Source organism: Porites lutea, chromosome 6 (genome assembly GCF_958299795.1).
Source record: "Porites lutea chromosome 6, jaPorLute2.1, whole genome shotgun sequence".
Taxonomy (NCBI): Eukaryota; Metazoa; Cnidaria; class Anthozoa; order Scleractinia; family Poritidae; genus Porites; species Porites lutea.
The window spans coordinates 31,949,039-31,970,847 of NC_133206.1; the positions used below are offsets into that span (position 1 = coordinate 31,949,039).

The 21,809-nt window shown below is 37.0% G+C and overlaps 2 long non-coding RNA genes across 3 annotated transcripts in view; both read left to right on the forward strand.

Annotated features, from left to right (window-relative positions):
- The window catches only part of LOC140941009 (uncharacterized), a 141,204-nt gene extending 130,346 nt beyond the window's left edge, over positions 1 to 10,858 (forward strand). The window contains exons 1-5 of one of the 2 annotated variants that reach the window (XR_012166409.1): positions 6,284 to 6,378; positions 6,481 to 6,546; positions 7,122 to 7,220; positions 9,693 to 9,808; positions 10,422 to 10,857. This is a non-coding gene — a long non-coding RNA (uncharacterized lncRNA). Of the gene's footprint in view, positions 1 to 6,283; positions 6,379 to 6,480; positions 6,547 to 7,121; positions 7,221 to 9,692; positions 9,809 to 10,421 lie in introns of those variants that run through there. The other variant, XR_012166410.1, reaches the window with a different exon arrangement.
- A 2,526-nt stretch (positions 10,859 to 13,384) lies between these two features.
- LOC140941011 (uncharacterized) lies at positions 13,385 to 14,982 on the forward strand. Its single transcript, XR_012166413.1, has 2 exons — positions 13,385 to 13,489; positions 14,148 to 14,982. It is a non-coding gene; the product is annotated as an uncharacterized lncRNA (long non-coding RNA).
- The last annotated feature ends 6,827 nt before the right edge of the window (positions 14,983 to 21,809 follow it).

Below are 21,809 nucleotides of genomic sequence, written 5' to 3' on the forward strand. Positions count from 1 at the left end.
TTTTACTTCTGTTGATTATTCCATTTAAAGCCCTTCTGACTATCCAAGTGAATATGTTTTTATTTGATGGGGTGATATTTCACATGCATCACAGGGAGAAAATTGCAACAAGTTTAAGCTTATCCTGTACCAACTGGGTTAGGGCATTGTTTCTGCACAGGCTAACATCATCATCAAATACTGTATAAATTTTATACAATCATTTGGTGTAGATATATGGTTTGGGCAGTCAACTCACAATCTCATGATCTCATGGTGAATAATAAAATTGTAAAATTGCCAGACAATTCCGGTAGGAATCGCATAATTTAGAAAAAACCGTCTTTATTCCCATAAAATATAGGTTCGCTTAAGTCTGGGGGGAAGCCTTATAGCATAGTGATACATTTGGTTACTCGCCGTCCTATCGACCTGTGGATAGTAAGACAGAATCTTTTCATTGCTGCCAAAAGAGCAACAAGAGAGTTCAACAAAGACAACTAATAAGGCAAAGAATACCATGACAAAAATATTGTGCCTTTTTGGTTTTATTATCATTTTGACATAAATTTTGGAAATCTTCAGATCTGAGGTGCCAGTCTCCAGGTTTTTGGGACCTTTTAATTTTATTCAAACACTGCAGACTCTCCAGATTTGCACAGTTTAGGGGTTGAAAGGTCTGATACCGTATAAAACCAATGTACAGAATATGCAGTCGCCATTACGTATTTAGCTTAATAACAACAACAACAACAACAACAAGTTTATTCAATATTACCATTTTCAGCAGGTGTTACCAATTAAAATAACAATAAAGAGCTAAATTTAAGGAATTGAAGATATAATGGAATGATAGAATTAATTATGTTTCTTTCGTCTTTCAAGTACTTGAGAGACCAAATTAGCAGTTAGCCTGCTGATATGTGAATCAGTATTGTTAAAAAGAAAACAGACTCTATCATGGATATTGTAAATTGTAAATAATGTATTTCAGTCGTTGATTTTAATAAAAAGAGTCTTTCTCAAATCATTATATAGATCACGGTGAAATAATATGTGCATTTCATTTTCAACCAAATTTAGGTTGCAGTGATCACAGATTCTAAGGTCTTGGGAATTGTAAATCTTCCAGTTTCTATTTTTATATTATGATTTCCTATCCTAAATTTGGAAGCTACAGGCCCATGTTCTGGATTCCAGATATGATTGATGAATTCAGAGTAATTTGTTTCATATTTAAAGATGGAGTAGAATTTTAATCTTTTAATTGTTCTTATCAAATCTAGCTGGTGGTTTTTTAGATGTTTTGACAAATTATTTTCAGCTTTGGATAGGAAAGTAGAAGGGTTTTTAAAGTTAACTGATTGTTTATTAATATGAAGTTGTGTACACAAAAGATTTATTTTATTTATTAGACCTGATTTATTTTCTTCGGCCACTTTATCCGATATGTTTCAGCAGAGTTTAGCGATGCCGTCAGGGGGTTGATTTTCAAGGTGAATCCAAAACTTGAAAATGTTCATTGTTATTTGTAAATTGATAGATAATTTGCCAAGTTCATTTTCTCGAGGGCGTCGATAAAACCCGGAACATGGAACATCCCGGAACATTCCGGAACATCCCGAAACATCCTGGAACATGAAAAAAAATTTTTTTTTAATGAAATAATTAATTAATTAATTAAATAATAATAATAATAAATAATAATAATAAAAAGAACAATAGATAGGAAACAATTTTTACAAAAATTTATAACAACAAAAATTAATCACGTAACATAACATAAAAACGAAAAATAAAGAAACAAACAATGAAAGAAAGAAAAAGAAACTGGTATCATCTCCGAGTATGAAAAAACAATATTTTGTTGCAATGAATTTTTTGGGCGAGTGAGGGTCCATTCAAATGACAGTAATGAGTGAAGGCTTGCTTCTAAATACAAAATATATTAAAATGGGTCGCAAGGAGCGGGTTTTCAAGCTTTCCACACACAGCCACCTCTTGTAAATGTTTGCCATGCGGTTTAACGGTTATCCATTTACGGCTTTGCGACCGTAAGAAGAGCTTAGGGGCTCGTCGCTTTGGACTTGGATAATTAAATTAAAGATTCACGTTGCAGTGGCAGTGGTAGCGCAGCGATAGTTTCTAACTGTTATCAGTTAGCCTGAATTTTAGCCATCTCCCCGCAAACTCCTCTTGCGATGCGAGGAGACGTCTGAAATATCATGCTGACGGTAAACAGTATAGAAACTACTACGAATGTGAGTATTGTCCACTAAAATCCAAAGACAGGAGCCCCTATACTCTTCTTAAGTTCACAGAGCCGCCTAGTCTGTAAGTAATTCATGTCAACCTCAAGTGAAGCAAAGCACCCCAAGTAAGCAAATGTCGGTTAATATATATATATAAGGACTGACTATATGTCGGCTTGAAATGAGCCACTTACCGACTTGGCTGGACATGAAATACTGCACCGACATTTCAGACCATTGCAGAAACGCAAATGGTTAACTGCCAAATGATTAACTTATGGCAAACAATTACAAGAGGTGGCTGTGTGGGGAAAGCTTGAAAACCCCCTCCTTGCGACCCATTTTAATATATTTTAAATTTAGAAGCAAGCCTTCAGTCATTACTGTCATTTGCATGAACCCTCACTCGCCCAAAAAATTTAAATTTGTTGCGACAAAATATTGTTTTCTCATACTCAGAGAGGATACCAGTTTCTTTTTCTTGATTATTTCATTATTTTTCGTTATTTTTTTTGTTATTTTACGTTATTATTAATTTTTACAAAAGTTATTTTATTACTATTATTATTATTTATTTTTTTCATGAAAATTATTTTTATTTTTTCATGTTCCGGATCTATTGTGTTATGCTTCGTTCTTCAAAGAACGCCGACCAACGAAAACAATGGTGGTACAGAGTGGCGGGGTATTCAGCAGTTAGTCTACTTATAATACTTATCAAACTTACCAATAGCTTTCATCCACTCTACATCATGAACTTGATTTTAAGCATCAAAACGCATAACCATGCGGTATAAAAGCCGAAGAAGCAGATTTCTCAGTTGGGATCGCACGCGGAAAAAGCGAGAAGCGTGACCGAAGAGTGCGCGAGGGGTGATGGGAAGGAGGAACGGATGCTCACCATTTTGACACCACATAACCTGAGATCGGGCGTAATTTTATTTTTTATTTTTTGCTTCTTTGCTTCTTTGGCTCGAGAGGGAAAAAAATAACGCCTGATACATTTATTTAACAAGCCGTTAACCGCCCCATAATTTACATAATCTAACGTCGTTATTTAACAGTTAATGAATGAGGCTGAGTATGTTATCCGTCGAGGCTTTAGGCCGAGGCGGATAACACAGACAGATTTACACAAACCCGTGCCCCCCTCGCGCCGATTGGAACAAATCTTCGGTGCATAAACATAAATCTACAAAATTAGATGTGGTGGGAGAACGACCCGCTACAAAGTATATCCAAATCAGCTGAACAGACTAAACGAGTAGAAAAATTGCATAACTTCAAATCACATGCAGTTCATTTTCTGAAGCTTCCCAAACCGTCTCCAAAAATCGCTCGAAACGGAATGTCGCGAACCGTTTGATTTTCCAACCAGAATTTCCCGTTTTCCTCGCGCATTAATTAACAATTAATGAATGAGGCTGAGTATCATATGAAGAATTATGGAGATCGAGGAGGGTGTTAGGGACTGTTCAATAATTATCAGGAGGGGGGGGGGCTGAAAAACTAGAGTTATCTAGCAAAAACTTAGACAGTACCCCCCCTCCATAACAAAAAAAATTAGTTCTAGCCCCCCCTCTGTTATGTTGAAAATAGCGTCGCACCCCCCCCCCCCCCTCCCACCACACTGGTAAACTCAAAACTGGACTGAGCTGCCATCACAGCTTCAATAATGATAAACGTTATTATGTAACATCTAGTATCCAGAAGGATGTTGATCGCTTGATTGAAGATTTAGACAAAGCATTTGCTAAGTACCGGGGTGCTTACCACATTGGCTCAAAATCTAAAATTTCTGAAGCCAGAAAGAGAAAGGAGCAGAGAAAAAAATCAAAGAACAGGAGATTGAACGCTTCAAATAACAGACGAAAAAGAGCTTGCATTATATTTAGATCCTTGGGAGGAGAGCCTGTTGAACTTTGTTATGAGCCACATATATATGGAATTCTGCAAATCGATTCAGTCGATGAAGAAACATTACTTTTTGTCACATCAAAAACCGACAAAGCTTGTCTACGAGATCTGTTTGATTCCCATTGTTTTATGGGGAAAGCTGAAAAACAAGTTCATGATTTTTGCTTTACATAGGATCAGCTCAGTTAATTAGAAGACGGGTTAAAATTGATCAGTTGTGAATTTGCTTTTCATTTTGATGGAATATTTTCAATAATCGTTTAACAGCTGTTCGTGTTGATATTTGTTTCAGTCTATCATGATGCCTGTATTGAGAATCTTTTATTGCGTTTAATTTTATTTACATTTCGAATAAAACTTAAGGCCCCCTCCTCCGTCAAATGAGTGATTTTACTTTGAGCCCCCCTATCCTGGCAGCAATTTTACGTAATGCCCCCCCGTCTGGTTTTAGCCCCCCCTCCTGATAATTATTGCACAGTCCCTAACTATTTTGGCCTTATATGGGACATTCTAAGTTGACAGCATAAGGGATTAGAGACCAGGTATCACAGGCCACCCCACCAGGTTCCTAATCTCAATGTTTGCACATGCGATTTCCCTTTTTTAAGCAACAAACTTGAAAAACAGGAATCAAATTTTGCTTTAAAACTTATGCTTTGCCAAGCCCGAGAAATGAATTCTCATGTGCAACAATTACAATTAGCGACCTGGCAGGTTGGGGCAAAAGGGTTGGTAGGTCACCTCTGTAATCCTTTATACTGTACGTGAATTTTAGAAATGTACCATATAAGAGGCCAAAATAGTCATTACAAGAAACTGGTTTGAAATGAACGGATAAAAGAGGGTTCAAAAAATGCACCTAAAGCCAACCTTACACCTCGTTGGCCTGCTGCTTACGTGATTTTTGAAAACGTTTTAAAGGAAAGGATTAATATAGCCTGCAAGGCGTATTTTGCTGTGCAATCGATTTGAACTGTAAAAAAGTGATTCCAAGGAAGAGGTTGCCTGCCCCTCCTCATCGGGTCGCGCGTTAAAAGAAAAAAAACCGCCTGGGCTAGGATTAATAAGGCCAGTGGTACCATGCCGTAGAAAAGATTCATTACCAAGGTCTTCCAAAGGTTTTGGTTAAAAATTCCATCTTTTTATCATAGGCGAAATAGGCCAGTAAAAATGTGTTTGAGAATATTCTAGGAAGAAAAAAAGCCTTTCCAGACTATAAAAACAACAAATTAAAAAAGTGGAAAATTTGCGATTTTTCCAAAGGGGTTAGTCCATGGCTTTGGTTAAAAATTGGCAATTTTTCCATATTTTACTGAAATATAGGCAAAGTAGCCGAGCAAAGTGTGTTTGAGAGTATTCTAGAAAGAAAAAAAGCCTTTCCAGACTATAAAAACAACAAGTTAAAAAGTTAAAAAAGTCAAAAATTTGGGATTTTTCCAAAGGGGTTGTCACTGGTTTTGGTCAAAAATTGGCAATTTTTCCATGCATCTTTTTAACATAGGCAAAAAAGACAAGAAAAATGTGTCTGAGAATGTCTAGAAAGAAACAAAAGCCTTTCCAGACTATAAAAACAACAAGTTAAAAAAGGCGAAAATTTGGGATTTTTCCAAAGAAAATACTGTTGGTGTGATTTTGAGTGTTGCACGCGTAATGCTTGTTTGTGATTGGTGTGCCCGTGTCCAGCAATTAAAATCCTGTGGGCCACAACCCCTAAGGACACCTCATGAAGTTTACACAACGTACGGTTCCTTGTCGCTTCGGTTTCGAGCTGAAAACGCACGTGGCATGGCTCCATTTGCAACTGTAACTTGTCATGTCAGACGAAACGTTTCCACGGAACGAAGAGAACATGTCCGGTAACCTTTAATATTTATATTGTCGGTGTTGTTTCAATGCATTCACCCCTGAGTCTTCACTCCCGGTCAATACCGACAGTAAACCGTTTAATGCAGAAGTAACAAGCACAAGTAGCCTTCGTTGCGTGTCCACTTTTCAGTCCGGTTGTCCATGGAGGACTTCATAAAGTCCTTTTGCAAAAGTCAAAAGACAAGATGACTTTTTGTAGGGAAAATCTTGCTCGAGTAACCGACGTTTTTTGGCGGCTTACTAGCCGAACTGGAAACCAAAAGCAAACATGGCGGAGTCGATCGAAGTCGATGTTCGCTGAAAGGTTTCGGATTTTGTACGGATTCAAGTCCATCCTTTAAAAGGGAAACGCACTATTGAAAAGGTGCTTAGTGAACCGTAAAGGGGTTTAAAAACTTTGATGTTTCTTGTGGAATTGAGAAACGAGACAGTTTTTCAATGTCTGTATTTTTTACTTGTTTTTCAGGTACCTCACGTGAGTTCAGTGTCCAGTGTAGCTGCAGAGTGACAACTACCTGGGCCGTTTGAGCAGGTGAGGTTAAAGTAAGAGACATTCCAACCCCTTCTGAGGGAAAATTGGGAGGTTTTTTCAACCCCAAAGGGGCTAATATGAGAGCCGAAGGCAAGAGTCTTCAGTCAGTCATCTACAGTAATTCTCTGGATAAACAGAATAAATCTGATGCAGAAACCTGGGTTGCCTTAACTTAACTTTAACTTTAACTTTATTATTCCATCGCTCATATAGTACAAACGCAGTAAAGCCAAAGCCGGAGGCTTATGCGGCCTGTGGTCAGAATGACAGAAATTATTTTAAATAGAAATGAAGACTGTAGGCCAAACTACAAAACTAAAACAAGATACAAAACTGAAATTAAATATGTTTACATGCACGCAGTCCTATAACAGTCCTATAACAGTCCATAAGTAGTGACAAATAAACTAACAATAAGCTATGAGAATCCTGCGCTAGTTCAATTTAAGCTTAAAAAGTGAAGTTTTAGTTTCTTTTTGAAGTTAGTATTAAATATTTTATTTTAGGCAGTAATTGTAACCTAACACTAAATAGAAGTGATAAGCTGATAGTAAAAAACACACTTAATTTTCCAGAAAAATGTCTGTGCATGGCAAATTGAACATGACGCATGTAATCCTCAGAGGCCAGCGGCATGCAAACCTGAACTAAAAGTGTGGATTAATCATGAAGAGGTAGGTAACACATCCTACATGGGTGTAGACATAACTGGATCCTCTTTTGGATCCCTTTTTGGGCCACTGATTTTCTTTAAATAGAGAGAATTCATATAACTCGTTTCTTATATGCTAATGAAAACCGCTAAATGCTAATGTGAAGAACAATGGAGAAGGCACGCACCAAACTGGACACTGCTACAAATTCTTAATTGAAAGAGAGTTCGAATCATGTCTTCTGTTGATTTTACGTGCAGGATGCCGAAGTTTCATCTGTGTTTCTCCCAAACAAATTTTCAAATACCTGAAATAATGGGAAAAGCACATCTCAACCGCTGGAGTTTTCCTCACTATAAAGACTGAAAGTTGTTAAACAAGTGATGCTGCAGTTTTTTGGTCGGGCTGTGGTAACTGAAAAGACAACAAAAATCAGCAAAAAGGCAAGTACATTTAAAAGTACTGCTGTTGCCTAGTACAGAGCATTCTTGATTCAGATAACTATCATTAATTTTGTTTTGGAAAAGTGCATCACATTCCAACGTGAATTGCCAGTGAGTACAAAAGCTGGTCATTAAACAATATTGTGTGCGTCATTTTCATATAAGGAACAGATTATACGAAATTGCACCTATATAATATAAAGAAATAACAAAAATCAACTAATTTCAAAAAGCAAGCAAGCAAATAATTAAGTCCCATACCTTCATTGTCAGGGTTGTCACTAAGATTTCAAGTTGCCGGGTAAATACAACAAGTAGGCAGGGAATCAAACGGCTAGGGATTTCTTTTGGTTCTATTTTTCTTCTATTTTCCAATAAAAGTAGCCAGGGGTCACTCTCTTAGTAGCCGGGGAAAATCCCCGGCCCCCGGCTCTTAATGACAACCCTGATTGTCTCTTGCTTTTTTTACTACGAGGCTCGAAAGGTGACTGCAGAAAGAGCTTGCCAGATACACATTAATTTTCCAAGGCTGTCCTTAGGCTGACCACCTACTACGTCTATTATCATCAGTATCTGCAAGACTTTGCGTGTTGTTTAAATGCGATGACTGCTTGCGACTTGGCTTGCAACTGCTATGACTGCTACTACTAAAAACTCCAGTAAAACTATTTACTGTACAGGATCCATTGAAATAGGCCAATTACGGGTATTTTTAGGTGACAATCACCAAATGAGGATGAACAAGCTTGAGAAAAATTACGAGAAACATCAGTCATAGAATTTGAATTTTTTGCATGTCTTGTCAACCAAATAATGTGACTGTTATTTTCATAAGTGAAAATATCATGGTTGCTATGGTTACATTATAAAACATGCCTTTCACACCATAAAAAATGTTTGTGGTTTGGCATTTCAGTGGTGTTTACATGTAATAAATCGAACATTACATGACCACTTGGAGATACGAAATTTCTCTTCTGGTGTTGAAAAATTAATGTTTCATGCGGTAGTGATATTTGAAGAGAAAATTTTGTATCTCTGTGCTGAGATAAAAGGAAAAGCAAGAGATATCTGGGGAAACCTTGTAAAAAGCCATCACTTAAGGCACCACACTGAAGCTGTCTGTAAAATACTGAAGACATCTTATATTGTGTACTTCCAGAAAAATAATATCCATACCTTACCTTGAAGGGAACGAATGTTGTTGATAATATTTTTGGCAATTTCTTGCTGTATGGCATCTGATAACCTCTAGGACACCGTTAGCTAATTAATTAACAATGGAGGTGATGCCTCACCCTACCGACTACAGGAGTAATGTCATCTGCAAAACAACCAGCTACATTCAAACTAAACACCACGTGAACTTTGATTACTTCAATTTAGTTAGAACATGTTACAACAAAGCTTAGAACACGATCAAATTTAATATGATGGATCAAATGTGTAATAAAGCAACAGCTAGATAGCCGGAAGTTTGCTCACAAGCTGATGACAATTGTATTACACTGTAAGGAAAACTATGACGTAAGCCATGAAGAAAAGCATTTAGCCCACTGTAGATAAAAGATGGTTAACACAAACAAAAGTACTTGTTTTGACGACCGGTAACAGTGAAACAGTTGATAGCTTGCTCAACAGAGAAGCTGACATTTGAAATTTATATTTTAATATTTATATTTTCCCCTGGAAAAAAACTCTGTAAGCAACCCTTAACTCCCTCAGAAATTGCCTCGTTTTGGACTCCCTCCCCCCGGAATTTCCGTTGCACTTTGTGGGGATTATGGATATTTCCTGGAACTACTCACTACATTTAGCAAAGGGAGGCCATAGATGAAAAAAAGAATTTTAAAATTTCTGCAGCAAATCAACCTTCTTACAGGACAGAAATACAAATACAGCTACTGCAAATGCAAACTACAAATATACAACTACTACAAATGTCTCCCTTCAGAGTGCTCATTGGCTACTGATTCAGATAAATTCATTTTTTGTAAACATTATTTCTCCAGAATAATGTTCATGTTTTACATCTTTGTCTTTTTTGTAGGAATAAAATGGTGGGAATGATGCTACATGTCCAGTTGAACGGTGCATCAGATTTCAACATGTCCATATGAGAAAGTTTGACAGGGACAGAAGGAACTACTAACTTTCCAACTTCTGGTAGGTTTAACCCATAAAACCCTAATGAGCGTTAGTCTAAATAAGGGAAATTTGGGGACCAAACGAGGCAACTCGGTATGATTCGCATCCACGTACGACCTTCAAGTTAGATCTGCTGTTGTTCTACTGATTAATGCTGTGAACTCTGCATAGAACAAGTCGTGGGCAATATTGTGTGGCGGACCGGGTAGAGGGAAGAACGTTTAACCCTTCAAACCGTAAGATCAAAATTTGAATTCTCATTTGTTGCCCCTATTCATTTCCTATAGATGTAGTGCGCAGAAGTTGATAAAATGTCAAGCAAATTTATCTTTTTGGTGATCATGTGCGTAATTCTCATGACCACTCTGTTTTACAAAGCACTGATATCAGTTACAAACAGAAATTTCATACTGATCACTCTTAGGGCTTAAAGGGGTAAACGTTCATATCTCATAATCTATTATCTGCCATAGCACTGTGTAGCAAATGATGAAACAAACAATTGTCTCTGGCGCTACGAAAAATCCTATAAACCCCAAGCAGCGTTATCGCTACTTTATGTATGTGCCCAACCATAATCAAAAAGAATACTACAATCTATATTTTAACGTTTTGTTATCCTTTCTTTTAGAGTTCCTGTCGCTGCCTAACTGCGGCGGAATTGATGTATAAGCTGCTGCATGTTCGGAGGTACATTCTTAGCGGGAGTGAATTTCGTTCTCGGCATCGACAAGTGAGTGCTTTGAGTTTGCAAGTCTTCCCCTTCCTAGATTTCCGCCATTTTCACCTTTAGTGTCTTCTCCTTTTCTGTTCCATTACAGAGCACATCAACATTTTTTACCCCAATCCAAAATTATTAACGCAGGCAACGGGAATCCTGGTTTGTCTGTGAACTGATTTTTTGTGTAAAATCGACGGGGTGTATAGGCGTTGAGACGTATCTTGCGTAAACCGCTGACACTCCAAACCGATATTACACAAAGAATCAGGGAACAGAGAAACGTAGGGATACCAATCTAAAATTATTAACGCGGGCAACGGGAATCCTGGTTTGTTTGGGAACTGATTTTTTGTGTAAAATCGACGGGGTGTATAGGCGTTGAGACGTATCTTGCGTAAACCGCTAACACTCCAAACCGATATTACACAAAAAATCAGGGAACAGAGAAACGTAGGGATACCAATATAAAATTATTAACGCGGGCAACGGGAATCCTGGTTTGTTTGGGAACTGATTTTTTGTGTAAAATCGACGGGGTGTATAGGCGTTGAGACGTATCTTGCGTAAACCGCTGACACTCCAAACCGATATTACACAAAAAATCAGGGAACAGAGAAACGTAGGGATACTAATCTAAAATTATTAACGCGGGCAACGGGAATCCTGGTTTGTTTGGGAACTGATTTTTTGTGTAAAATCGACGGGGTGTATAGGCGTTGAGACGTATCTTGCGTAAACCGCTGACACTCCAAACCGATATTACACAAAAAATCAGGGAACAGAGAAACGTAGGGATACCAATCTAAAATTATTAACGCGGGCAACGGGAATCCTGGTTTGTTTGGGAACTGATTTTTTGTGTAAAATCGACGGGGTGTATAGGCGTTGAGACGTATCTTGCGTAAACCGCTAACACTCCAAACCGATATTACACAAAAAATCAGGGAACAGAGAAACGTAGGGATACCAATCTAAAATTATTAACGCGGGCAACGGGAATCCTGGTTTGTTTGGGAACTGATTTTTTGTGTAAAATCGACGGGGTGTATAGGCGTTGAGACGTATCTTGCGTAAACCGCTGACACTCCAAACCGATATTACACAAAAAATCAGGGAACAGAGAAACGTAGGGATACCACTCTAACTCGGGTACTTTTCAAATTGGAAACTTATGCTAACTTCTTAGTTTCTTCCTATCTTTACAGGCGATGGTAGCACGCTTTGGGATTACCAAGCAAACTCTATAGATCATGATTATTTCTTCCGCTTTCTTTTTTAAAGAGAGGGCGGTCCACACTACTACAATCTAAAATCATCAACGCAGACAACGGGAATCCTGGTTTGTTTGGGAACTGATTTTTGTGGAAATTCGACGGAATGTATAGGCGTTGAAACGTATTTTGGGTAAACCGCTGACACTCAAACCTATAACACAATAAATCAGGGAACAGAGAAACGTAGGGATACCAATATTGGAAACTTATGCTAACTTCTTACTTTCTTCCATCTCTACAGGTGAGGGTAGCACGCTTTGGGATCGCCAAGTATACTTTATTAATCATGATTCTTTTTTTTCCTCTTTCCTAGATTTCTAACGTTTTCCTTTTTATCTCTAGTATTTTTGTCTTAGATGGTCCACAACACTGGACGTTGTAGGCTTTGACTTTTATTCAGTCTTTCAGGGTCAAAGCAAAGATGTGCATAATTCTAGCTTAAAATTATTGGGTAGAGGTTAGAATCCTGGACCCTGACTGATCACACACTGCTGCTTTTGCTTCAACTTCTGTATCTTCCAGTGGTGAGTATATCACGTTATGAATTTCTTTTAATTTTCCTTTTTAATATCTAGTCATTTTGAAGAAGCGACTTTTTAAAACATTTAGCTTTAAAAAATTGCGAAAAAACTTTTCTTAAAAACATTTAATAAATTTTAAAAAAAGGTAAAAAATACACGACTTTTCGACGTTACCGGATGTCATTATCAAGTGAAAAGAGATGCAATATCAATGTTCTATAAATACAAGAAAAACAGTAGTTCATTAAAGGGAAAGTAGCATATAAAAATATGTTACAAGTCAAACAAAGAGGTTAGAACTGATGGAGTCACTCTGAGTGTTGAGGCTAGGCCTCAGTTCTTTGATGAATAGCATTTCGTAAACGAGACAGTCAAATTTCTCGTGGCATTTCTTGAGAACGCGAAATTGGCCCTCATTGAGAAGATTTTTGCAGTCACTGTGCGCTTCTAATAAATGTTTACCGATAGCTGAATACTTGTGTTCGGCAATGCTTTGATGAAGGTGTCGGGCTGTGTAGCCAACATAATCTGCATCACACAGATCACGTGCAAATTTGTAAACAACGCATTGCTGACTTACAAAACTCGGCTTAATTTCTTTAGGCTTAAGATCTTGCTCCAATTTTTTGCTCACAAAAATAAGCTCATAAATTCTACCGTTAATATGTTTATTAAGAATATTGCAACTAAGCCAGAAAAGAAAACCGACGATGGCAACACGATCAGCATAGTTCTTCCATTCAAAGATCAGATAGCCGCTAACGCAGCTAGGCAATTGTGTGATCTCAGCAATAAGATTGCCATCACTTTACAGCCCCCTCTTAGGAAAAAATGCGGAAGAGGAGCGTCCGTAAACAGCCTAAACAATTTTCCCTTGCACTGAACTTGTGGAAGAATTATGCGATATCAGCCAGGACCCATAAAACTGTTATTCTTACCTTAGAATTCTCCTTTTTATTGCCAATACAGCTAACCAAATCAATTGTAGTGGTTAGTGTCCAATTGCTATTTTAGATCTGAGACTAAGGGGGCAGTTTACAGAGTTTTAAAAGCGAATTTATAATGCTTCCTTGTTTTATGAGGATCTGCCAAAGCAAAACGACAAGAGTAAGAAAGTGGAAGAGGAAGATTAGTAAACCGGACAAGGACATCAGGGATAAAACATCGGCCACACTGAACCGAAGTAAGTTTACAAGTCTTTCGCCAAGAAAAATAACGGAAAAACCTTACTCAGTAAAATGTCTATCAAAAGGCCCGGGAGAGGCTTTTTTCCAGTCTCTGTTGGAAGAGAGGCCATTGCTGGTTTGCACATGAGGTCACGGCGGCCATATTGGAGGTCAAGAACAAAAGCATTTCTCTCCTCTGGTAACTTAACTCTGTTTTCATGTAAATTCTTCAAGAAAAATTCTATTGTATTGACCCTCAACATGGCCGCCTTGTCACGTGGTTGCAAACCAAGAATTGGAGAGGGTTGCTTGATACATTCTGTTGAAGGGGGTGAAAAGATTACACCAAAGTTTCAATTTAGCGGCCCTACAGACCAAAGTCTGATTCAGCCTTTCATGGAGCCGTTTGAACTCAATTTCAACCAAAAAGAGCCCTTTAAAAAGCCTATTCCAGCCCACGCTGGGACGTATTTCAATCCTTGGGTCCAAATTAGCCCTAGATAATCGTATTGTATTGTTGTTGATAATTCATGTTAACATAACGTGTACCACATAACCTATGCCAACTACCAACAGATGACTGTGGTTAACACTGGATACTCATATACGGCCATTTACATTCTTAACATCCGATAATTAATGGACAATTTTAATTTTATTTCTCATAATTAACAGCTAAACAAGGAAAGAGAACCTTGAGCCCCAATATAGTGTCGCATCTAACAGAGAAGCGGAACTTATCAGAATTGTTGTTCTGTGAAATAAAACTGGATTGTAAGAACAAGGCACTGAATGTGGAACAGAAGGATTGGTTAAATGCTGCAGGAATTTATGTCCTCTTCAAAACCATATTAGCAGATGAGATCAAGATTAAGTCACTTTTACAGGAAACATTTCGATGAAAATAGGATGCTTTAAAACTAACCTTCGTTTTAGGCGGCCGTTTCTTTTTACTAAGTAAAAGTCCCGTAGGAAGGACTATGGAGCTTGAGCCTTGGTTCCTACCCAGATTTCCTGCCCGCATTTTTTCCCCTCGGGGTTTTTTGCAATGGGGCAGGTTTTTTCTGGCCTCCGTCTGACCGCTTTTATTTCAGATGTAAGCGGTAGCTCAACTCTGCCAGATTTCAGTCTTGCTTCGTTTTTAGCAATATCTTTCAATTTACTCTAAGGTCAGTTGACCCAGAATAGGTTATAAGTTTTGGCGACATAAATTAAGATTGACTTTAGAATGTACACCTCCTGCCAGGGACGTGCACTGTATAATATACCCTTGGCTATTTGCCTGTGAGCTTGGTTGGGTACATGAGTAATAGCAGTGCTTTGGGAAAAACTGAGAAAACTTGAATTATTCGCAGATTACACGTACACGAGTTGGCTATATCGTATAACAGGGATGCTCCTTGCCAAGCCCTCCAAAAATAAACGTATATGCTTAGACACTAACCATTATTTAACAGTTGGAACTTTGTACATTAGTTCAAAAAATTGAAATTAAAGATGTTTTCCTTCATTATAGTCAGAGAAAACAACCGACATTTGGCGACGCTACCACTGGTTTCCCTGCCAAATGACCTCTGAAAAATGGGCGCAGAAATTCCATACTGATGACGCGTCACTACTCAGATCTGGGTAGTGCTTCTGATTGGTCGTGCCACGTGGGAAATTTGATTCAACCAATGAGAAGCACTACCCAGATCTGGGTAGTTACGCGTCATCAGTATGGACTTTCTGTGCTCGTTTCTCAGACGTCATTTGGCGGGGAAACCAGTGATAGCGTCGCCAAATGTCGGACGTTTTCTCGGGCTATTTTCATTGGTGTATATTTATTGTTTACTTCACATATACGCATACTCGAGCGAGTACTATCTTCAAAGACATTGCAATCGTTCTCAAACGCTAGGTTTACGATCAGTACATCTTACTAACAGTCACCTACGGATATGTGACCTGGAATCTTACGAAACAACAAATCTTGAAACTCAGAACTATGCAGAGAGCGTATGTGAGAATCATGGCGAGATCGTAAAACAGCTTATTGGATCCGAGAACATGGAGAAGAAACCAAAGTAACAGATATCGTGGAAATAATAAGCAAACTCAAATGGAACTGGGCTGGTTATTTGGCGAGAAGAACGGACAACCGTTGGACAATCAGCATTACGTTCAGGACGCGCCGGGGACACACAAGGAACCGAGGAAGACCAAGGACGAGATGAAGGGAAGACTTACATGGTTTCCAAAACCTGTAACCGTGTCGCGCAAAAAGTAGTTCAGTAGAGGTCAGTGGGGAAGGCCTACGTCTATCGACCGACGTTCAACGGCTGAAACTGAACTGAACACAACCGTAAGTTAACATAAGTACGTCTCATGCTCCTTGAACAAGCATTCGACAAACAGCACAGTCCTTTTTCAAGTAAAATATGGCACATCTGGTGTGGTCATGATAACACCTACACAACGTACAAATATTCTACCACCTCAAATTCAACAGATTCTTGAACTTTTGCTCAAGTTTCTCTTTAAAAGTTATTGGTCTGGATGGATTTGTGCAACCTCAGTAGGCACCCAAGATATGTTGACGAACAGGAGATTAAAGAGTTTCAGGCATATTAGACGAAAAATATTTCTGATAGTGCAAACGTCCGTCGGAGCATTTGAAGAAAATTGCTTGCACAAAATATAAACGCATCATAGTGGCGACCAGCGAAAGGTTTCTAAAGACGGGCTATAAAGCCATAGGGGTAAACAGTATTCACTAAGTAAGCAACAATTTTAAATTCTAAGAAATAATATTTGAAGACGTTTTAGACAGAAAAGTATCGTTTTCTCGCCTTTAAAAATATGCATTTCAGATAGTCGCAAAATTTTGGTAGAAAAAATTGAATCTTTTTCATTTTATGTGTTTGAGAAGAACTGCCTAGAAATAATACTCTTAAAGGTTTCGATAGAAAAAAAAAACCGTTTCTACCCTTTAAAAAATATACACTTCAGATAGTCGCAAATTTGCATATTTTCCAAAGGGATTAAACCAGCATTTTTTTTATCTTCTGTTTTTGGGCAAAAATGATCTTGAAAATAATGTTTGAAGATAGAAAAGAATCGTTTCTAGCCCATAAAAATATGCACTTCAGATAGTCGCATTTTTCAATATTTTCCAAAGGGGTTAACCCATAATTTAGGTCAAAAAATAGAACTTTTCATTTCTTGTTTTTGGGCAAAAATGATCTTGAAATAATGTTTGGGGATCTTTTCGATAGAAAAGAATCTTTTCTAGCCTATAGAAATATGCACTTCAGAAAGTCGCATTTTTGCATATTTTCCAAAGAAGTTAACCCATGATTTGGTCAAGAAATGGAATGTTTTTCATGTTCTCTTATTGGGCAAAAAAAATCTTCAAATAATATTTAGAAATCTTTTCGAAAGGTAAGAGTCGTTTCTGGCCTAAAAAAAATATGCACTTCAGATAGTCGCATTTCTGTATATTTTCCAAGGTCAAAAAGTAAAACTTTTTTCATTTCCTGTTTTTAGGTAAAAAATGATCTTGAAATAATGTTTGGGATCTTTAAGATAGAAAAGAATCGTTTCTAGCCTATAAAAATATGCACTTTAGATAGTCGCATTTTGGCATATTTTCCAAAGGGGTTAACCCATGATTTTGGTCAAACAACAGCACTTTTTGCATTTTCGGCGTTTGGGCAAAAATCATCTTAAAATAATGTTTGGGGATCATTTTGACAGAAAAGAATTGTTTCTGGCCGTTAAAAGTTTGCACTTAAGATAGTTGCACTTCTGCGTATTTTCCAAAGGGGTTAACCCATTATTATCGTCAAAAAACGGAATGTTTTTTAAGTATCTGTTTCTGGGCAAAAATGAGCTTCTAGCCTTAGACTTAAGATAGTCGCATTTTTTATTATTTTTCAAAGGGTTTAACCCATGATTACAGCCGTTACAACCCTTACACCCTTACAGCCCTTTACAGTCTATAAAAACAAAAAGTCGAGAAAATCGGATTTTTCCAAAGGGGTTAGTCCATGGCTTTGGTCAAAAATTGGCAATTTTTCCATATTTTTAATATAGGAAAAATAGCTATCTTCAAAATGTGTTTGAATGTATTCTAGAAAGAAAAAAAGCCTTTCCAGACTATAAAAACAACAAGTTAAAAAAGTCGAAAATTTGGGATTTTTCCAAAATAGTCCACGGTTTTGGTCAAAAACTGGCAATGTTTTTATCTTTATATTATAGGCAAAATAGGCCAGGAAAAATGTGTTTAGAGATATTCTACAAAGAAAAAAGCCTTTCCACACTATAAAAATAGCAAGTTGAAAAAGTGGAAAATTTGGGATTTTTCCAAAGGGGTTAATCCACGGTTTTGGTTAAAAATTGGCAATTTTTCAACCTTAAGATTTTATCATAGGCGAAATAGGTCAAGAAAATGTGTTTGAGAATATTCTAGGGAGAAAAAAAGCCTTTCCACGCTATAAAAACAGCAAGTAAAAACAGTCGAAAATTTGGGATTTTTCCATGATTTTGGTTAAAAATTGGCAATTTTTCCATCTTTTTAATATAGGCATCCCTCTTTTTTTTAGGTAATATTGGCGAGGAAAATGTGTTTTACAATATTCTAGAACGAAAAAAGCCTTTCTCGGCTATTAAAACAAGATTTTCAAAAAGACGAAAAATGAAGATTTTTCCAAAGGGGTTAACCCATGGTTTTGGTCCAAAAACTGGACTTTTTTCGATCTTTTCTTTTTAAGCAATATAGGCCAGAAAAATGTGTGTTACGATATTCTAGAACGAAAAAACCCTTTTCTAGGCAATAAAAAAAAGTTAAAAAAGTCGAAAAAACTGAGATTTTTCCAAAGCGGTTAACCAATGGTTTTGGTCCAAAAATGGCCATTTTTCCATGGTTTTTTTAAATATAATATAAGCCAGGAAAAGGTGTCTTACGATATTCTAAAACGAAAAAACGCCTTTCTAGGCTATAAAAACAAGAAGATCAAAAAAGTCGAAAAATTGAGATTTTTTCAAAGCGGTTAACCCATGTTTTTGGTCCAAAAATGGCCTTTTTTCCATCTTTTTTTTTAGGCAATATAGGCCAGGAAAATGTCTTTTACGATATTCTAGAACGAAAAATCGCCTTTCTAGGCTAGAACAACAAGAAGTTCAAAAAGTCGAGAAATTAAGATTTTTCCAAAGGGGTTAACCCATGGTTATGGTCCAAAAATGGCTATTTTTCCACCTTTTTTTAGGCAATATAGACAAGAAAAATGCGTTTTAAAATATTTTAGAATGAAAAACCGCATTTCTAGGCTATAAAAAAAGACGTTCAAAAAGTCTAAAAATTGCGATTTTTCCAACGGGTTAACCCATGGCTTTGGTCCAAGAAATGGCCATTTTTCCATTTTTTTTTTTTTTTTTTTAATGTAATATAAGCCAGGAAAATGTCTTTTACGATATTCTAGAAAGTAAAAACGCCTTTCTAGGCTATAAAAACAAGAAGTTCAAAAAGGCGAAAAATTCAAGTTTTTCCAAAAGGGTTTAACCCATGGTTTGGTCCAAAAATGGCCATTTTTCCAATTTTTTTTAGGCAATATAGGCCAGGAAAATGTCTTTTACTATATTCTAGAACGAAAAAACGCCATTCCAGGCTATAAAAACAAGAAGTTCAAAAAGTCGAAAAATTGACATTTTTCTGAAGGGGTTAACCCATGGTTTTGGTGCAAAAATCGTTATTTTTCCAACTTTTTTTTAAGCAATATAGGCCAGGAAAACGTCTTTTACGATATTCTAGAACGAAAAAACGCCTTTTTAGGCTATAAAAACAAGAAGTTCAAAAAGTCGAAAAATTGACATTTTTCTAAAGGGGTTAACCCATGGTTTTGGTCCAAAAATGGCCATTTTTCCAACTTTTTTTTTAGGCAATATAGGCCAGGAAAATGTCTTTTACGATATTCTAGAAAGAAAAAACGCCTTTCTAGACTATAAAAACAAGAAGTTCAAAAAGTCAAAAAATTGACGTTTTACCAAAGGGGTTAAACCATGGTTTTGGTCCAAAAATGGCCATTTTTCCAACTTTTTTTTTTAGGCAATATAGGCCAGGAAAATGTCTTTTACGATATTCTAGAGCGAAAAAACACCTTTTTAGGCTATAAAAACAAGAAGTTCAAAAAGTCGAAAACTTCACGTTTTTCCAAAAGGGTTAACCCATGGTTTTGGTCCAAAAATGGCCATTTTTCCAACTTTTTTTTTTAAGCAATAAAGGTCAGAAAAATGCCTTTTACGATATTCTAGAACGAAAAAACGCCTTTCTAGACTATAAAAACAAGAAGTTCAAAAAGTCGAAAAATTGACATTTTTCTAAAGGGGTTAACCCATGGTTTTGGTGCAAAAATCGTTATTTTTCCAACTTTTGTTTAGGCAATATAGGCTAGGAAAACGTCTTTTACGATATTCTAGAACGAAAAAACGCCTTTCTACGCTATAAAAACAAGAAGTTCAAAAAGTCGAAAAGTTGAAGTTTTTCCAGCCTTTTTTTAGGCAATAAAGGCAAGGAAAATGTCTTTTACGATATTCTAGAACGAAAAAACGCCTTTCTAGACTATAAAAACAAGAAGTTCAAAAAGTCGAAAAATTCACTTTTTTCCAAAGGGGGTTACCCATGGTTTTGGTCCAAAAATGGCCATTTTTCCAGCTTTTTTTTAAGCAATATAGGCCAGGAAAATGTCTTTTACGATATTCTAGATCGAAAAAACGCCTTTCTAGGCTATAAAAACAAGAAGTTCAAAAAGTCAAAAAATTGACGTTTTCCAAAGGGGTTAACCCATGGTTTTGGTCCAAAAATGGCCATTTTTCCAACTTTTTTTTTTAGGCAATAAAGGCCTTTCTTCTTGTATCCCGGGATAGTGATATTTATTTTCATCACTTAGAGAGCTTGGATCAACTTCTGATCTAGAGAATTCTATTATAAAACACATTGTTTACTGTTCAGTGCAGGTAGTTACAAGACGACGGCGCCCGCCAGTTGATCGCGGTAATCAGTAACATGCATGATAATCCCTGTTACTATATCTCTTTCGATTCAAAAGTACTTAAAGAAGCTTAATTACTTTCTTTTAGAGGCCGGAGACGAATTCGAGTGTGAAAAGAGGCAATTTCATGGAACTTTTAATCTGTACAATCATGACGTATTTCTGACACGGCCAGTAATTATGCAAATACGCAAAATGGCAGATTATAATCTACTGTTGGTTGCAATCCCAGAAGATACCCACAAGTCTTAGCCTATAAACCAAAAATATAAGCTTAAAACTTTACTTTGATATGATTTTTAAACCAGATTTAGGCCGCAACTTTTGAGATATTTTCCCTCAAATCTTCCTTGCTTTCAGGGTTTGGATTAAGCCTGCAAAATAGTTATTCTTTGAACCACTGTAACTTGAACACGTTTTGATCAAAGATATTTTTATTTAGCCTGTGAACTATCGAAGGTTAACTAAAAAAACCGAATCGAACAGATTTTTGTGCGGGCATTCGTTTGTTTGCAACGCGCTTTTCAAAATCCATCAATTTTAGTCTTTGAAACACTCTCTGAGGAGCCAAGACGGACTGAATTCGTTTTTGGCTTGTAGCAGAGCTAAGAATAAGAATTTGAAAACAAAAATAGCGATTTTAGTATATACCTACTAAAGCCTCTTCACCGACAAAAAATAAAGGAAAAGTATTTTTTGTCGCGAAATCGAGTGGACCGCTTTTAGGGAGACTGCCTCTTAACCATCTCAGTAATCGGTGGGAGATCTTAGGGGAACGGTTGGATGGGTACAAACCCCCTTAATGTACCCGTCAGTCTGGAGGCTTTCCTTCAATACTTTGAACCTGCAACACTTACAATCAAAGGATTTCATACAGCTGACACCTAGCAATGCATTTGAAATATGCAGAAATGTTAGCTATTGTTGTCCACGAAAATATGAAACTAGGGGACAATACCACCCCCCCCCCCCCCCCACCCGCTGAATAGTGAGAGGCTTTCACTTGTAAACTCGAAATTGCTGACAAAAAATTTGCGAGCCCTTAGGCTTACTGCCTTATAATAAATCAATAGTCCTGAAACTCAAAGTTCATATAAATCGACGCTTATATTATGTTCTGGAGAATCTCATAGTGTTCGAGCGGTTGCTTATTTGTAAAAGAAGACCAAAATGTTTACAAAACCGCTAGCAAGAGTGCCTCGACACATACTAATCAAATCTTTCTTTCTTGCACTGGGTTAGAGCTACTATTATTTCCACGATTTTTCCGACACGTTTTTAAAAATATAGAAACTGCTATGAGGTGAAA